This window comes from Miniopterus schreibersii (assembly GCF_964146895.1).
Source record: "Miniopterus schreibersii genome assembly, chromosome: 3".
Classification (NCBI taxonomy): Eukaryota; Metazoa; Chordata; class Mammalia; order Chiroptera; family Miniopteridae; genus Miniopterus; species Miniopterus schreibersii.
Window position 1 is genome coordinate 88189119 of NC_138103.1, and position 11175 is coordinate 88200293.

The window sequence follows — 11175 nt, forward strand, 5'->3', positions numbered from 1 at the left end:
TGAATCATTTGATTGTTCTAATTTATACCTTCATTCTGTCAGAGCCCTATATTATGAACAGCAAATATATATTACAAGTAATGGACTACATTGCCCCCAGCCCCCCCCCCCCACACACACACATCCTGTCCTTCAAAGGGGGGAAAAATAAACAGAATTTGGCAAGGAAAAATTGCCCATTGATTCTGGACATGTTTCCTGAAGATCCATGATGTGCCTTAAAATTATTCTCAACATGGCACAAGCACCTATTACCAATCAAAAGTACAAGCCGAAATCAAATTATAACATATGTCTATTAGAATGACTAACATTCAAAACACTGACAACACCAAATTCTGGCAAGGGTGTGGAGCAATGGGAACTCATTCATTGAAGGTGGGAATACAAAATGGTGGGAATACAATCAGCCACTTTGGAAGACAGTTTGACAATTTCTTACTAAACCAAATATACTCTTACCATATGGATAAACAATTATGCTCATTGGTATTTACCCAAATGAGTTGAAAGCTATGTTCACACAAAAACCTGCACATAGGAGTGTATGGTAGCTTTATTTATAATTGACAAATCTTGGAAACAACCAAGATTTCCTTCAGTAGATAAACTGTGGTTAATCTATACAAAGGAATACTATTCAGCAATAAAAAGAAATGAGCCAATAAGCCACAAAAAAGATATGGAGGAACTTTAAATGCCTATTGCTAAGTGAAAGAAGCCAATCTGAAAAGACTGCATACCATATGATTCCAGCTATATGAGGCTCATGTAAAGGCAAAACGATGAAGGCAGTAAAAATAGAGGATCAAGGAGAGAGAGGGAGAAACACTTATTCAAGTGGTGCACAGGGGAATTTTAGGGCAGTGAAACTGTTCCGCATGTAACTATAGTAGTGGAAATATATCATTATATAATTATCAAAACCCATAGAATATATAACACAAAGCGTGAACCCTAAGTCAACTATGGACGCTAGTTAAAAATAATTTATCAATTGTGGTTCATTCATTATAACAAATATACCACACTAATGCAAAATGTTAATAATTGGGGGAACTGGCAGGGTGGAAGAGATGGGGGTGAGGGGATATAAGTTAATTCTATGTTTCTCTCTCGCATTTTTCTGTAAACCTAAAACTCATCTAAAAACTTAAGTCACTCTATTTTAAAAATGCATATGTCATAGATGCGTGAAACCCATTGGCCATGCCTGCTCTAAAACATCACTTGATACACACTGTGGTTCACTGCTGAATCTTCCACTTCCCTCATTTTTGCCAAGCATGGCTGAGAGGGATAAGCTGAGATGAGTAGCATTAAATATCTAGTAGCCAAGTATTAACACTCATTCTTATTTCTATTTATACCTCATCCAGTCTGGGATTAATAAACTGTGTGTATTGGTCTAATACATTATCTTCCATTAGTCTCAGTGACCATGTGCCACATCCTCTCACTTACTGGAGTTCAGGAAATAGCAAGGTTCCAGGACTGGGTTGCATGACTCACGACATGTGAGTTCTAATGGGCAGGAAGCAATGCTCGTTAGAGGAAGCATAACATGACCCATCGAAGGTCAGATTCTAATATAAAATAACTAGATAATCATCATTTTTGTGCATGTGTGTGTGTCAGTAGTAGGGTAGAGATTAGATACAGTGAGGATAATTTATTAAAGTAGGAACTTGAAGATATAGAAGACAAAGCATATCACACAGTAAAGGTGACTTGTTATATCTGCATGTTATTCAAACTCTATAAAACAACTATGCCTATATTTAAACACACATTCTCACCCAACCATACACAGAAATCGTTTCACAAAAACCAACAGGCCTAGCCTAGGAGCGATTTAATAGAAAATGCAATTCAGTTCATTGGTAATAGTGACAACAATAATAATATAAACATATTTATGCTTTCCAATTATTAGCATCGTCATTCTCAATCCATTTGATTAAACTCAATAGGAATGAGCTATTTTGTTTCCTTTGAAAATCTGATATTAGCCCAAATATATTAGCAGTGACTTATACTAGTTACCAACTTTCTTACTCCCCTCATCTCTATAGAGCTTTCTTCCCATGCCATGTAAGATATAGAAATGTTACTGCCAGTGGTATTTCCACTTCTTTACCATTACATAGAAAATATAAATATTTAACTTATCTTGTTATATTTTTCTTTTGGTTCTAGACAAAATTTTGCAACATAAAAAATTCATGGACAGTCACTGCATTTTCATTTAGTTGTTTTATTTTCCATTTTAGCCCCTTTCTCCATCTCCAGTGCTGTGCTACTTTAACATAAAAATACAATCTCTCTTTAGAAGAATTTAAAGTTCTTAAAATATTTTCATACTGATTTAATCTAATCCGTAGCATCTGTATTCCCACTCAAGTGTTATTACTCAATAATCCATATTACCAAAACCTAATTTTGTGAGAAAGAACTGCCAACATGTACCAGGTAGACTTGGAATGATCTCCACACAATTATATATATTATACTAGTTGTATTCAAAATTCAGTCCTATCAAGACATGCAAATTTTCAAACAAAAAATAAAACCCTTACATGTTTACTTTCGAAACACCAGTAAAGAAAAACAATCTGTACCATTTCCATCTGCCCATTTTATTTAAGCAATTGTTCTACCCTGATAAGTTGATAAGCCACTCAATAAAGGATTGAAATTCCATGAGTCATTGCTCTGAATCTCTCCCCTTCTCTGGCTTCCCAAATCAATTTTTCTCAGGTGTACGTCTTTCTCATTCCATGGAGCTTGCATAATTCGAGGAAAAGCCTAGAGCCACTAAAAAGATTGCTTTTGCATTTGGACGTTTTTAAATGTTGACTAATGCCGCAAAAAGTCCTGCAGTCAGAAAACATCTTTATCTATGAGTCTGTCTCTATCTATGAGTCTGTTTTTATTTTGTTTGTTAGTTTACTTTGTTCATTAGATTCCACAGACTCATAAATAGAGAACAGATTGACAGCTGACGGCTGTTAGAGGAGAGGCAGCCAAGTGGGGGAGGGCTGGTAAAATAGGCGAAGGTATAAAACAAAACAAAAACAAATAAACAAACAAAAAACTCACAGACAGGACAACAGTATGGTGATGACCAGAGGGAAAGGGGAGGGGGGAGGGGAAGTGAAAGAGGGTGAAAGGGAGATAAACGGTGATGGAAGGAGACTTGACTTGAGGTGGTGAACTCATAATACAATATACAGGTGATGTATTACAGAGTTGTACCACTGAAACCTCTATAATTTTATTTACCAATGTCACCCCAATAAATTCAATAAAAAAGAAAAAGAAAACATCTTTAGCTGCTGTCAAGATGGGAGGAATGTGTTTCCATTTATTAAGCAAGTCTGTAGTACCATTCCATACGCATGGCTTTCAAAGGGATCCAGGAAAGAGGGCCCCCCCAATCTACTCCTGCATCGCCTCTGTGCATGCTCATGGCAACTTCGTATAGTGTGATGAAGGGAACAATTTGGAATTTAAAAATACATTTCCTGCGTGTGTGTGAATAGTAAAATTATCCTAGTATTTTCAACTCTTCCATGTCTATTTTTTCGCAAAACAAATAATATTCTCTTTTACCTAAGCCTGCTGTTCTCTTCTCCTGAAAGAAAACTGCACGTAAACCCAGGTGTCATCCGTTCCCTTTGTGCTATTCACAGATATTTGCAGACAATAGTAAAAGAAGTTTTTTTCCCTCCAGCTTTTTCCTTTACTTTAACATTTCTTAGGAGGCTAGTTGCAACACATATAATCTCCAAATTTGCCTAAAATCAGTCACATTCATATTTCAAGCCACTGTTATTTTTAAAAATTATTTATATACAGTAATTTTTTAAAAGAGGATAACTTAAGAAAACACAATAAATGCACTTGCCTGTATAAATAAAAAATTTCTTAGTGATCTGAAATGTTTCTTTTTTGTAGGGGTAGGGAAAGCTACTTCAAGCATCATTCACACCTTAAAAACAGGGACACTAAGAAAGCTGTATAACAGCTCTCAGTGGTTTGCTGAGTATAACACAGGAAGAAAGAGCCCCCTAACGGTTCAGACATCAATAAAAACAGAAGAAGTTGTACTTCTCTCAGTTCTTGTTGGTTCAGGATGGCTAGCGCGAGCACTAAGGACAGACATCTAATACTGTGGAAGTGAATGGAAGGTTGAGTAAAAGGTCAAACGGAGCCCTCTCAAAAATGCATGGAAAGGGAAGAATTCCTGCACTGAACTAAGTAAGCTGCTAAATTTCAGACTCTGAGCGATGCTTGTAAACAGGAGGGCTCGGACACCTGTCTTCCTGACTGTGTGAGCTGAGGAGCACTGGTCTGAGGGGAACGCAGGAGACGTGTTTATTACATACTTTTTAAGTGTGAGGTGTTACTTAAAGTTGCTTTTTTTCCAATTATAAGACCATTTTCTATTAAGAAAATGGAGAATCAAATCCCTCATAGGAGTAATTACAGAATCTCTAAGGTGGTAAAAAAGAGAATCAAAGTAATCAGGAAGGTAAGCTAAGAAGAATGTCTAAGAGCCAGAGGCACATAATTTCAGAAATTATTTTAAAATTATTATTAAAGGAAAAACATACCTATAGATAGAAAAAAAAATTATGTTTACATCTATACATGATAAAATAGTCTCATAAAAACACAATGCAATTGAAAATTAGTTTTCTTTAATGTATATACCTTATATTATCCAAAGCTAAGTGCTATAAGAAAACTTTGCTGCTGTATAAACAGATTAGACACTTAAGATTGTTGCATCAGAAATTACAGGATTTTAAATAACTTTGTGTATTAAATTTTAAAAATGGCTAGATAAATAAGTTAAACTTTGATTATATCTTTTGATCAGAGATGTCAGATTGTTTGCATAAGCAATAAAATGGAAGGATTAAAACCATAATTTTTGATAAGTTGCACAAAAGTTAACATAATTAATAGAATACATGCAAATCAATAATGAAACAAGATTATAATAGATTTTCTGTCTGTGAATTTCATGTAATATTGCTGCTATATACACAAATGTATGGTCTCCAGTGCCTGCCACCTTCCTCAGTTAATACGTTAGCATTAGTTTCTCATGCAAAATAGTCAAAAGCAATGAACTTTTTTTTAAATGATTCAATTCAAAGACAAAATAATTCAATATTCTCTAATATATATTTATATTCCTTTAGACAAACTGTACTTTTAGAAAAACTTATAACAATGCAATCATTACCTTTGATATGGTTATGATAAATATCTAGGTAGCTATAATATGTGCATTATTATGAAGCATAAAACATAATTTTAGATTTAGAAGAAAAAATGGATTACAAATTGTTCTTCAAATGTGCGGTTATTTCACCCCAAACAAGGGCAAAACACACACAAATACAGTCACTCAGAACATGCAACATTCCTAACTTCAGCTACACTGACTCTCAAGAGTGTTGGCAATCATGGTCTTATTGAAATCACTGAATAACATCTTCAAAAGTTTTGCCAACTTATCACTGATGGCAGTTTGATCTTTGATTAGAGGAGTGACTCAGGGAACTTCACTCAAAAGGACAATCAGAGAAGCTCTTAGGGTAAAACAGTCCTCTTCATTGCTCCAAAAACAAATACACTGACATCAAACATGTCACACACCACGTTAGTTCCAGTAAGGATGAAATAAATCCTTTAGGTCTGATGTCACAATGCTGTTTCTTTAGCAAGTGGCATCTGTGACCTCTGAGCCTAAGGTAAATCAACTACATGAGTACTGCACTGCCCAGCTCATGATTCCCATTCCATTCCATTGCTTTCCAAAACAAACAAACAAACAAACAAACAAAATCTTCCCAGTAGAGATTTTAATATGTGCAAAGTTTCTATACATTCACAGACACTTTGCCAGCATGTATCATCAATGACACTTAAAACGTTAACTGATGCAACTACAGCTCTAGCTATTACCTCTAGAATTGCTTAATGTCTCCAGTCTTATTTTTTGCCTTAGCTCAGTACTTTCTTAAAACCAAATGCTAGCCATCAATAACTTAGCCATAAGAAGATGGCAGACTACTGTTACATCATTTAAGACACATCATGTTTATGTTGAAGAGTTAAGACTGCAACTAAAAGACAAATTTGGAAAAATATTAATCCCTTACAAACACTCAGAAGCCCACAGTAGCTTCAATGTCTGCACGAAAGATAATAGTAGACAATTAACACAGTAATGGCCCTTTCATGCTGTGGTATTATTTCTCAAAGTTGTTTAACAGCTAAGAACAGTATATGTGAACATATTTTAAGGTTGTCACCAAAAATGCTCTTTTTATTAGGGCCTTTGTTTATCTCTCCTCTCCCCATTTGCTACATAAACTTATAATCAAGTTGTGTTATTTAGAAAAACAATATATATCTATATTCATATAAACATGTGTCAACACATTTCTAAATCCACATTCCTGTAGAGTACACTGAATTTAATGCATCATTGCAAGCTCAATTTTTAAACCACACAAAGCTAAGATTTATTTTACTATGAATTACTAAAAAAGGACTCCAGAGATAAAAATTTAATCTCCTTACCTGGAGCATGAAACTGTTTCTGTTAAATTCTGGAACAAAGTGAGACTGGAAGGAGGACTTGATTTTTTTTCTTTTTTTCTTTTCGAAATCCTCTCTAATGATGCAGGAGTGAGACGAACTATTCCAAGGTGCAGTCTGTTATTTCTGGCTGGGGCTCGGAACTGACATCCTCTTGTAGAAGAAAAGGCACCTCAGTAAGTTGTTGACTGAGGGAGCTGCGTAGGAAGCAAGACAATTGGCACCAGCAGTGGCGGCGATGCTCTGGAACGTGCGCTGCGCCCTCCCTCCCTCCCACCTGCCTTTCCGGCTCTGCTTTTCACCCTGACGCTCTCTCAGCTCTGAGTCTCAGCTCCTGCGGCTGCTGTATAATCAATCCAGCCTGTCTGAAGATAATAGTCCTCTATTTAACCAGCCAATCAATAGCAAGGATTGCACTGTCAGTCCCAAGAGTCCTTTCCAAGAGAGGTACAAACAATAAGAGTTTTGCCAGCAGGTTAGCCAAGTGTTTTTCATTATTTTATCTTCCCTTGAGATAGGGCTTGAGAGAGCAGAGGTTTGAAGCAAGCTTAGTGTTACTGCAGATGTTTGTATTCTAAAAGTGTAACCCTTCTTATACAGCTGATATTAATTAATCATTACACACCTGTACCTCCTATCTATCATGAATTAAAATTGCTACAGAGTTGCTTTTATGATAAAAATCTTTCTAGTTCAAATATGTACGAAAAAATTCAGTAGCATAATTGTAAACACTGACAGTGTTTTGCTAGAAACAATGATGCCTTCAGTAGCCTGTAATGCTCCTGTCAATTTAAGAATACCCCATTATACTGATTGTTTAAAAATATTCATTTTATTCTAGAAAAAACAGTGATGTGTATTTTTGTTTCTTCTGCAGAAAAAAAAGGGGTGATGTTTAATAGACATTTTAAAAATAGAGCCTGAGTCAGACTTCAGTGTATAAAATGTTTTTCCATTTTGTAGCATACATCTACAAATGGATCCCTCTGAATGTATCAAATAGAGCATTTCACACCTGATCATCCTTCAGTGTTAAGATTTTCTTCTTAAAGTGACATGTTCAATACTCAACTGCAGTATTTTTTTTTTGAAGCACAAAGCAAAATATTGAAGATCAAACTTGGTTTTCAATTCCCACATGCTTCTGGGCAGGACAGGGGGGCATTTGGGGTCAACTTAGTATTGATTCTCTCAATCTGTCCCCCCAACATAGAGGGCAAGGAGAGACCAAAGAGGGAGACCACTCCAAATTGGTAGGCAGCAGATTTAGTAAGCAAGGGACCTTCCTTAACAGGTCTATCTTGAGAGAGGCAAGATGGGTAGATCTCCCCACCACACACCCTCCAGAATCTTAGAAATTTATTAAGAAGTCTTAACTGGGTTCAGTCACAGGTAACATCCAGACGGTCGGAACAACACAGTGCTCTCTCAAGGCTGCACCCTTGCTAAGGCTCCCACCGCGGGAAAGGTGGGAGAACATACACTCCAAGGACAGGGGAGATGGTGAGGAGCCTTGGATGGCCCAGGTACAGCTCCAGGGTCAACTTGCATCACTTTGATGACCTCCTCCAACACTTAGCAAACCCTAGAAATGCAGCCTGTCTTAATGTCTAATTAGGAGATGGTTACCGATCTCATTTTCACACTGCTTGGTCAACCAACCTTTTACTTACTGTTTTCTTCATAATAATACATTGCTGCACTCATTAAAGTAAATTGTATAGCAATGTTTAATTACACCTCAACTGCCAGTTGAAATGAAATTTCAGCCAGTAGTCATTATAGTTCCAACTTCATATAATACAAAAGAAAGTTTGTAACATATACTAAAGTGCCTTGCCAATGAAGATGGGGTGCCGGGGAGGGTGGGGTGTTAAAGGCCATAGAGTTACACTCAAAGTCCAAATTACAAAGTGTTCTAACACTTATTGGAGGGCAAACTTACTGGACTTAATTGACTTGGTTCAGCAAATATATGTTGAGCAGTTCTTTGTATCAGGTCTTATACTCTCAGTAATAGAAAAGTAATTAAGTAAAGAAGAGAAAAAGCTATTTGTGGTCTTGGTATTTTGAGTGTCCTGCAGTAGCATCAGTCAGTCTTCCAGGAGCTACCTGCTGGTGGCTAGATAAGGAGAACTCAAGTAAGCAAAACACAGAGGAGAGGGATTAATGCCCTTTTTTACCAGTAGATCAAAGAGCAACAAGTACTCAAGAGTGAGATGAGGCCTCCTCCAGGACAACAGAAAGACCCTGTCAAGGACATGACATCTGCAGTGATTCTTATGGAAGAGAATGGAAAGGATTTTACAGGCAGAGGAAAGGCTCCCGAGGGGGGAGGGATAACTCAGCTGCGGGCCAGAGGCGGCTGGAGACAGGGAGAGTGAAGTGGAGGAGTGGCTGGAACACACAAGGACTGAGGCAGGTATGACTGAAAAGAAGGGAATTAAATGGGGGATCTTGGAAGCTAGGGTGAGAGTAATGGGCTAATCGAGAACATTCTAAATATATATATTTTTAAACAGAGAAGTAATGAAATTTGAACTGTGCTTTGGGAACATCGGTCTGACAGAAGGTTGTAGGTTGTACGGCAAGAGGACTGGAGAGAGTCAGGATCTCTAGGGAGACGACTGCCAAGGTCTCCCTCAGGTCTAATGAAGGGAGACCAGTGTCCTTAGGCTGGGAATGAGCAGAATAACTAATGTCAAGAAACCTTTTAAAATAAAGTACCTACATGACTTTGCAACCTACTAAGGAGAGGTGCAGCTTAGGAAGACTTTAAATTTTCAACTATGATGGGTGGCTGAAGATAAATGGAGCACATTTCCTACCACAGTACAAGCTCAATGAAGAAAAAAATTCATTTGTCCAACACGTTTTCCCTCATATTTGTCAGAATTGTGCCTGACATATATTATTCAATAAATGACATAAAATAACTTCCAGTCTGTGAGTGATTGAGTACTCAATACATGACAAGTTCTAAGCTAATAATTCTGCAAACATTATCTCATTTAATACTCTATGAAATAGACACTGTTCTACCTTACATCTAAACAAAGGGATGCTTGAAGAATTTAATTGCTTTGTCCAATAAACACAACTGGTAACTGTCTCAAAGCCCACAGTATTACAGATGGCCCCCTTTTCCCCGCTGACCCCCTCCCCCAGCATCCCCCGCCCTCCCCCCAGGTCTTCTCCACACCATTGTCTGTCCATGGGTCATATATACATGCATCTAAGTTCTTGACTACTCTTCTCCCCACTCCCCACCCCTACCTTCCCTCTGAAATCCATCTAACTGCTCCATGGTTCTATATGTCTCTATCTATTATTCTTGAGTTTTCAGGAATTAGCAGGTAATATAATAGAAAATAATAATCCAGATATTTGATTTGTGGGTTATATAATTAGAACAGGTAGAGGAGGCAAAAAGTAAATGAAATTAAAACTAAAAGAGCAAAGAGGTGCATGTGAGAGATGGGGGGCTGACGTTTTCAAGTTTATTACCCACTACAGCCATGTGCCGAGAGTAAGGAGGACGGTAAGGAGGCACTGGGAAAAGGAATGGTGAAAAGTTTTGTGAAATAAAAATAGCTACTGAGGTGAATTACAGTGGAGACCTTACTAAGTGGAAGGAGAAGGTTGGCTGAGCTTCTATGAGTGTCCAGCTGAGCCTGCAAACCATAAATTTCCAGCACACCAATCTGTAAGACTGCACAAACTTCCTGAGCTGCGCTCAGCAGCTTGGGTGCCTGAGAGACTGAAAGCATTAAGAGGAAGCAAAGATTTGGTTCCTTTTACAAGAAAGTTGGCAGGAATGGGAAAAGAGAGAGATGAGAAGGGTTGAGAGCAATGGAGAGAATCTAATTTTTTGCATAGTTTCAGTTGTTTAAATAATGTGTGTTAGAGTGTATTTTTGTACATAAGGTAACGAACTAGTTGAAAGAGGCAACCTGATAACGTTAGTGAGAGAAAGATGCTTAATTTAATAAGTAAATATATTCCTTTGGTAATGAGAAAGTTTCGTTTTCATGCTAGTATTGTCATTTTACTGAACTCTAGTAATGCATAGTAACTCTAACCCCTATTTTTTTCTATTACTGTTACCTATCTCCCTAAGTTTATTTGTTCTCATGTATATTTTAACTCTCATAAGACTATAGCAATTTTTGAGCAGGAATTATATTTTACATCGTCTATAAGCACTTTTATTGTTAGCACACAGCAAACTCAATGGTGATTTCTGAATTATTGAACTGAATTATTTTTAACTATGAGATACGATGTCTATATTGGGGAGAACAGCATTACTTTAAGATATGGGTACATAACTGTTTTCAAGAAGAGAAATGTCTAGTTTTGGAACTGATCTTGTTTTAAGGAGGGGTTCTATACGTTTATCTTGAATGATTTATGGTTATCCAAGGAGACAGATAAATGGTGATAAGAAATGAGTAGGAATTTGAAGGTCTGGTTGGGTGAGGGGTAAGCCAAAAGGAGGGGGGGGGAATGCAATATGGCATCAGAGACCAGAAGGAAAGAGGAGCT

General features: G+C 37.1%; 1 protein-coding gene across 2 annotated transcripts in view; it reads right to left on the minus strand.

Annotated features, from left to right (window-relative positions):
- CDH18 (cadherin 18) overlaps positions 1–6946 on the minus strand; it is a 624577-nt gene extending 617631 nt beyond the window's left edge. The window contains exon 1 of one of the 2 annotated variants that reach the window (XM_081131293.1): positions 6607–6946. The gene's annotated coding sequence lies outside the window, so the exon portion shown is untranslated. The remainder of the gene's footprint in view (positions 1–6606) is intronic. The other variant, XM_081131290.1, reaches the window with a different exon arrangement.
- Between the last annotated feature and the right edge of the window lie 4229 nt (positions 6947–11175).